The following is an 8,579-nucleotide window of genomic DNA, read 5'->3' as shown; positions in this document are numbered from 1 at the left end:
GCTTCTGCAGCCGCGAGCAAGGAGCCGCTGCACTCTCTTGTCTCTGAGCAGCTTCGTGGACTTTGTTCGTTGCAGTTTGCCCAACTGCAGGAACAACGGAGGAGGTGTGTGAACTGTGCCTAATTTTGAGGTTTCGCAAGCCAACGAGGTGAACACAGTCGCGTGGCTGGCGTAAGTGGACGGCCGCACGAGACAGCAGGGCAGCAGAAAACCAGTGATCAACATGTGATGAATTCAAAAAACGTTAGAATAACTGCATGGTCATCTGTAAACACCTTTTTCAAGACATAGTAACAGATACAGCAACCGAGGGCATGAACTAAACACGGGTTCAGCTGTGCGGTGGTGTTTGTCTTCTGTCGGCTGTGACAGAGTTTTTATGTGACATAACCATTCATTTGCAGGAAGTTTTTATCTCTGTTCTGCTTTTCACTTTTACCCTTTTCATGTTTGTTGGCTTTACCCGCTTTTTCACCAACTCTCCACATTCATCTTGAGACTGTCTTCCTTCATTACACTCAGTGCATTCTGCCAGTATACTGTACTACCTCATCTCGTAGGGGCGACGAATAAAGAATTTATGAGCCAAGAAAAACTAACACAAAGGAAATTTTCATGTAGAGAAGCGGGTCGTTTTCACAGAGGCATTTTCCCGTGTCACAGTGGGGAAAACGCATTTTTAACGATGGCTGAGGCACCATCTCGGCTCGATAATGTCATTTGATTTTCCTGCTATTACAAGTAAGAATGTCTGCTGTGGAGAAAAAAAAGGCCTGTTATGGTAAATATCTAGTGTGACAAAGCCACAAGTAGGAAGTCATTAAGTCAAAAACTGACTCAGTATTTTTGCTAACATTACGCACCACAAGCCACAGGTCATATGAGAGCAAGAAAAAAAGAAAAAGGCTGTTGCAGCAAAATCCCTGAATATGCTGAGTTGCCTTTTGAGAAGTCAGCTTATTGGCTTTCTGGCAGACAGTTACATGAGAAGACTGATACGACTCTCATACCTGTATGTTAAATATAAAAGTACAGCCTGTTGTTAGCTCAGTTTAACAGGACCAGGTTTTGTAATAAACCACCAGCTGGAGGGGAAGAAATATTAAGGATTGTTCCCGATCTACATTTCAAAGTTTGTCACAGACGTCCACTTTAGATTTGTTGAAAAAACAAAAGAAACACTGCTCCTTCTGCACTGAACAGCTGATACTAAGAGGAGACGACAGACAGAGTGCAGGAGGACACTGCAGGAAACTGACTCTCACACGATATTAGGCGCAAACATTATGATCCACGCAGGGATAAATCAAACATCCCACTGATGCAGCAAATCCAGGCGTTTGATGTACAGTCAGTAGATGTTCGCTACCAGAATGACAAATTTCACAGTTGCTCCATTACAACGCCAAAACCACAAAATCTACAACAGCAGTTCGTTGTTGGAGTTTTTAGTTTTATGACAGGACAAAGTGAGTGAGTCTCTTTTACATCTGATTCTGTCATAGATTATGTAGAATTGCATGAATCCTCTGTGGCATCACCCACTGGTTGCTGAAAAGCACTTTTGAAGCTCAGTATTTAAGCTTCAGCCATCGAGATCATAGCAGTGACTCCTCCTGACTCGTCGCTAATCCAAAAGTGAGCAAAGAGTTGAAGCATGAGTGGAGCAGAGGTTGATTACAGACTGTCCTATGACAGTACACACCTGTCACTCAAAGCAACCATACCTTTAATTATGAGGAACTTTAAGCCTTAATAGAATTTAAACAGGTGAGTTCTATGAAAATTTATCAGCTGCACCGTTGTCATGAGCAAAGAAATAAGCCTCAGAGACCAGAACAGTTTTTTGTACCAGGCTGTAAACATGTTTATTTCTGCTGTAAGGTTTGACATTTTAACAAGGGGGTCTGTGGGGATTAACTTGCTTTTGGGGCCAGCCTCAAGTGGCCATTTAAGAAACTGCAGCGACTGTCACATCGGCTTTATTTTTCAGCTCAAGGTTGCCAGATGGTTTCAGTGACGTGTGTCAGATAAACGCAGCTCTCTCGTGCTGCTGCTTGTTGAATGCTAAAGTTGAGGAGCATCTTAATACTCACTACACTGCACATAAATAAGGAAACAAACAAACAAATGTTGTTTCATAAAACAAGGCCAGAACAACCATAAGTGAAAGTCCTCGGCACACAACTGTTTGAAATCTGGACACATCAAAGACACAAACAAACTTGACAAATATTAGATTTTTAGTATATGATCATCTTGGCCAAAATAATTCAGAATAACAATATTGTTACCACATCTATAGAAAATTTTAATATATGTTATATGTTGTTTCTATGTTGGAGTGTCACTGGATTATCAGTCATCTAGCAATCGATTATTTGCAGTTTTATCACATGTGTATTATTACCATATTTATACCATATTGCTACACACCTGGATGAATTCATGAGTGGCCGTCTCATTTAGGACACCACAATGTCCAGAGATGGCCCAGAGCTAGTTTAGCACAAAGATGAACTCTATTTAGGCAAGTTTATCTGTATACAACATTCCGTATACAAAACCAATTAAAAGTGATTAATGTTAACGCATTTAAATGTTTAAGAAGAAAAAAATCAATCAAATTTAAATGAAAAGAACAAAAAAAGATCCAATAAAAGCAGAGACAACTTTAAACCACATTTTATAGGGTACATAAAGTGGCACAATCATCAAAGTGGTGTTTCTAAAGAAAATGGAATCCTCTTGACGAAATTGTTTAATCCATATAAAACAAGAGGAAAAACATTAAATCACCCCTTTACAGATAATGCCTTGGCAGTCTCACAGTGACAACGAGACACTAGGAAGGCACTTGACAGAGCCAAGAAATAGTCTGACAGGTAATAAACAAACTGTATACATTATAAGGTGACACTTGAAGGTGCTGATAGGTTTCTCTTGTTTACAGTCTTTATGCTAAGCTGAGCTACCTTCATATTTGAAGCAACACGCATGAGAGCGTTATCAGTCTTCTCATCTAAACCTCTACTAGAAAGCATGTATTTGACTAAATGTTGACTGTCTGCATCAAAACACAAGGAATCATTTGGAAAAACATGCAGTAAATGAGCAAAAGCAAAAGATGGGCAGCAAAAAAATTAATAAATTCTTTCTCAGTGTACAGAAAATCATTTTGATTATTAGTTTTTAGAAGAAAAAGTTGAATTTACGCTTAGATTCAGTCCCTGTAGGTCTCAGTAAAGTATGTTTTGAAGAGTCTAATGCATTCATTTCAAAGAATGTCATACATGTTCACCTGCTGTTCGTACCATTTCAGGGAATTTCCCTTCAGCTGCGTTAACATGGCGATGTTGCATCAATGAGGATGAATATGCTAAATGTGCTTTTCCATCTTGTAGGGCTCTGACTTGCATGTAGCAGTGTACAGCAGGCGTCTTCAGTGTGGTGCATCCACGCTGCAGTCTGAGCCGTCGTCTGTGCCTATGGTTGCAGTATTTAATCGTGCGCCTGTGTGTGGCTGCAAAGTTTTGCCCTGATGTGCAAAAATCAGAGGCTTATGAAGGAAAAATGCTGCCCTCATATCCAAACCGGTGTGTGTCGTATCACATAAACATGGGAGCTCTGGCGGTGCATGTTTCAGAGTTTGTTTGTTTTTTCCCCTCCTGACTGTGTTTACAAAAATCCAACCATTTTATATTCTGTTGCAGTTGATCTATGTGACTCTGAGCTCTGTGTTACTCTCAGCAGGACAAGGAAACTGTATAACGTGTAGCTGTGTAGTCTTACTATCAAGCACAATCATGCCATCAGCTGTAATTTACTGTAAATATCGCAGTGACTGTGGAAAATAATCTTACTGTGTTAGCATAGTCTGGTCTGTCTAATGTTGTACTCGTTGGATTCAGTTTTTCTGTACATATGATTATAGATGGTTTATTTATCAAAAGTATATTTATCAAAGACAATATTAAAGTAAGAGGCTGTTTCTTTTTTGTCAGTATCGCTGCAGTCACAGCTGCCGTCAAAAATAAACAGCCAGATCGTTGTTCGTCTGCTGCATGACGCCATGCATCTCTAAACAAGTCCTCCAGTCGCCATGCTGTGTTTTAGTTTTGGCCTCTACTTTTTAATTTTCATTTGAGATATGAAAGGACGGTTGTTTCAGTCTGGTGATGTATAGGTGAATAATGAGCTCGAAGCTGTTGTTATATTAATGATTAAACGCTAACTTTATGTACCTTTTATTCATGTTGAGTGTTCTGCGTCATCATTTCCTCTCATGTTTTGAGCAGAGCAGGTTAGTAATGGTATGTGTCCACAGGATCCGTCACTTCAGTGCTTCCCATTCATTGTCTGTGTGAGCTGCCCTGCAATGCATTCTGGTGGCTCTCTGTTTGGAGAGATGGAGCATCGCGTTGCAGGCTAATCATTTGCATAAAGTTGATGTCTCTGCTTCTTTATGCAAATGAGGAGTGTCCAACTTTTAAAGTTACCACTATCAATCTAAAGTGAAGATGGATTCGGAAACTTCCTAGCTCGTTTCTCGCCTCATATGTTTTCAGAAACACATTTTGCTGAACTGTTTTTGTAACAATAGTTTCCAAATGGGCCACCATCTTGCTTTTTCAGGTTTGAAATCTAGGAGTAGTCAGCCTTCAAGTGAAGCATCGTCCATGCAGGAGCAGCCAGTGTTTTCACAGCTAAAGAAGGGTGAATCCTGTGTTGCTACCTGTTAAAGAGCACCTGGTAGTCGTCTATTGTTCTATCATTCATGGTGTCCCCAGGATGAACCACAGCGATGGTGGTGATCCTGTGACTCCTCTCGCAGCAGTGTGGGGTTTTTCCTGAAAAGTCTTAACATCCATCCATCAATCATTCATGGTCCCTAGAGGATGACTTCAAATGACTTTGGGGAAAAAAAACCTTTTCATCAAGTGCACCATCAGACCCGTAATTTTATTTCCAACACTTTTTATGAACAGATACCTACAAAAGTGAAGACGATTAGCAGTCCCCCATATTATTCCCTGCATCGTGCTCTGGTGAAGCAACACCTCCCAATGCATGTAGATCTGTCAGGACAGGAGGTTTGTCAGCAGAAAAAATAACTACAACTCACTGAATTTTCCAACAGTCCTCCAGTTGAGTTACAGTCTTAGTTTACGCCTGGCCTCTGATGGCTGAATCCCCTTTTAGTGTTAGATGTGTATATTGATTAGGATGTGTGGTCTCTGTACAACACTGTCTCCAGCTCCTGAGGTGTGGCTGATAACACCTTCTCACCTGCCGCCCAATACAGCGAGGATCCTGGTTGGAGCAGCGCTCTGTTCAGACCTCCAGTCTAATTGGAGAATGACAGGATACAGAAACCTGCTTCGCTTGACATACACAGCAGCAGTGATTTAACATGAGCAACTCAGCAACGTGCCGTCTCGAGTACAGCTGATGTGATGATCATGCCATAGTAAAATGAAGCGACTTATTTAACTACCAGGGGACTGGGCCAGAGTTATGCCAAGGTCACACTACAGGTTGAATTTCCTCCTGACAGTTAGAGGATAAGTTCAGTCTGGGATCTTGGTCTGAATCAATGTTCGGCCCAGATTATTTGGTAATGTGAGATCCCATCTTAAACCTCCTGAACTGCTTGCACATTGGGGTCACCTTAATAACGTCAAACAAGTTTGATACTAATGAGATAAAATCTGAATAGTTTGGATCTCACCTCAAGTTCTTGCTGAAAAAGAAACAACTGCATGTGTTGACCGCATCTATCCAACCATTTTGTCCTCCAGACTTAATAAACCTTCTGCTTTTTTTTCCACACTGCAAAGTATTATTATCATTACAGCAAGCTGCTGCACCACAGTCATCATTTTGTTTACATCTGAGTCTCAGTGAGATCTCATGAGGTGTCTCTCTGCTCCCTGACTGCACCCTCTGACACGATAATCTCCATAACATCCCATAATGTGTGACGCACCATTATTTTCAATACCTGGTGTGTGCTAATGTCTGAGATTAGACGGACGAATATCTGCGAGTTTCTATTTAAGTGCGAGACACAATCGTATTTAAAATCCGTTAGGAATATAAAACTCTTTTGGCACTGACCCTGATCTCCGCACACACTGAGTATTTCTTTGTTTAGCAACATTAGCAGCAGTGGTCACTGTCCTTTAGGCTTTAAGATCTAGTAGTCAGAATTTATTTTATTGTCTTGGTTCTGACAGGAAAGGCTCTAATTGTGAGAATTTTCTTTCCAACAAGTGGCTCCATTTATAGGGCAAATTTGACCAAAGCTTCAAAACAGGACAGACTTCATTGCGTCGCTTTGATGCATTCGGTCTTGGAAAGTAGCCTCCAAATCATGCAACCCCTGAATTTGGATGGAGCTTTTAGGTTCAGGTTTTCATGCCAAAATACTTTCTCTTTACCCAGAAATATTTCTGTAAAACATTCATTTAAGATGTTTTTTTAAATAATTAAACAAAACTCATGAGCTGTAAAATGGCCTTGATTATATCATTATACCTCCGCTGGCCTGCGGCACTATGTTCTTGGGCTAACCTTCCTATTCCTATGAATACCATATGTCTTTAGAGAACTTCTTCAAATTTGACCAAGCTTTTGTTTGGACCAAAGAATGAACTGATTAGAATTTGGTGGTAAAAGCTCTCTGTGACTTAAAATACATGTTTGGCCGTACCTCAACAATTCATATAATAATTACAACAAACTTTCACACAAATGTCTAATACAATAAAATGATGAAGTGATCAAAGTTTATATCTAAAAGGTCAAAGGTTGATTTGATTGCAATATCATAATATTCTGCAAAAACACTTCTTTCTCCATACTGGCCACTCTAATCTTGGCTGCCCACATTAGAAGTGTTGTGATTGCATTGATGTTCTGTGCTGCCGGTTTGAAGATGTGTGTGAAACATCCACATTTAAGAATTTAAAAGGTTCTATACAGCAACATCCATGTTTGAAGTGCTGTCTGTTGCCATTGCCTACTACTTCATGTTCCAGTAGAAATGACTTCATTGGCCATGCATGTGAATACATAGAAGGAATTTGACTCTCAAATGAACTTACACATTTCAAAGCCTTCACTACATATATTATATGAGTCTGGACAGTCTGGATGTAAACTTCCACTTGACTGGTTGGAGGAGGCTTTGTAGTTTTACTTAGAAACTGGGAAGATATAGTAAAAAAAAAAAAAAGTTCAAAGATTACATAAATCTTTGGCAGGCTTCACAGTTATGTTTTTAAATTACATTTCCAGTACAGTATTTACATTTAAAGTCACATTATTTACAGAAGTTACATACACAGTGAAGCAGGAAACTGAGTTAGTGCTGCAGATAGTTTCCACAAAGTTTTCGTTTGAAAGAACGTCTGACAAAGACGCCTGGAGACAAACTAAAAGCTCTAAAGTCACTTTAGCATTTGCATGTTCAGCCGTAAAGTCACGACAAAGACGTTCTCTGCTAATCAAATGAGCCTGCAGCAACACGACTTCACATTTAGGAGCACGGAACGCAACAACACAGCTGAATGATGAGGATCATTTTCAACATTTTGCTGATACACTGTGTCACTTCAACAGAAATGTAAAGTGCATTTTCCTTACCTGAAAGTTAGTTCAACCTTCCTGATGTATGTAAATGTACATGTGTGTATATCTGTGAGTGTTGCCAGTCACTTAATGTAGTTCAAAAGCAGAATTCATTTCTGTTACACTGTGAGATATCATGGCATCTGTTAAATGTAGTTCCCTGCTGCTTGGTTTCTTTCATTAGAACATTCGAAAGCAAAAACAACAATAGGTCTACTAATTACCATAATACTGATGCGCTGCTGTTTGTTTTTGTTTTTTTAAAATGCAGTCGTAAAAAGCCTCGAGTGCCTTCAGCTGTTTGTGCCACGAAAACAGAATTTTTTATTGTTATGATTGTGACAAATCTCTGCATCTATTCATCAGTGCATCGATAATTCAAACACTGACAGGCCGAAGCCTCATTAGAGCGTTATTTCATTATAAAAAATCCCATTTGACTAAATCATTAGTGTAGCATCAACTACAAATGAGGAAACACTTGTAGCTCATGACTGGAGACATATTGATGAACACTTTTCAGCACAGTAAGCTGGATTTTCTGAGTTTGTTCCTGCACTTAGTAACCAGACTGCTGAGTTTAGTTCCTTCCTGCGACGCCTCTTCTGTTTGCTGTCTTATGTAACAAGGTCCTCTTTTGTTCGAGGCCTCCAGACCAAATAATTTCTCCCACACTGAATTTTCTGTGGTCGCTCATATGACTTCTAATGTCCTGACTATGCGTGGCACAGAGCAAATTCAACACAGCATACATCCTGTGATTTTAATAGAAAGGTTTGTTTGGCAAATCCAGGATTATTCTTATCATTTATTTAAGTACAAATAGCTAAATCAGACTATGACAAGTAAAATAACTTAAACTCCTGGATTGCTTTCATCGCTGATGCTCTGAAATGTAACCAGTCTTTTAATGGCATAGCCACTCAGTTTGTAATGTGACATGT

This window comes from Stegastes partitus, unplaced genomic scaffold (genome assembly GCF_000690725.1).
Source record: "Stegastes partitus isolate 25-593 unplaced genomic scaffold, Stegastes_partitus-1.0.2 Scaffold323, whole genome shotgun sequence".
NCBI lineage: Eukaryota > Metazoa > Chordata > Actinopteri > Pomacentridae > Stegastes > Stegastes partitus.
This window is presented reverse-complemented; position numbering follows the sequence as displayed.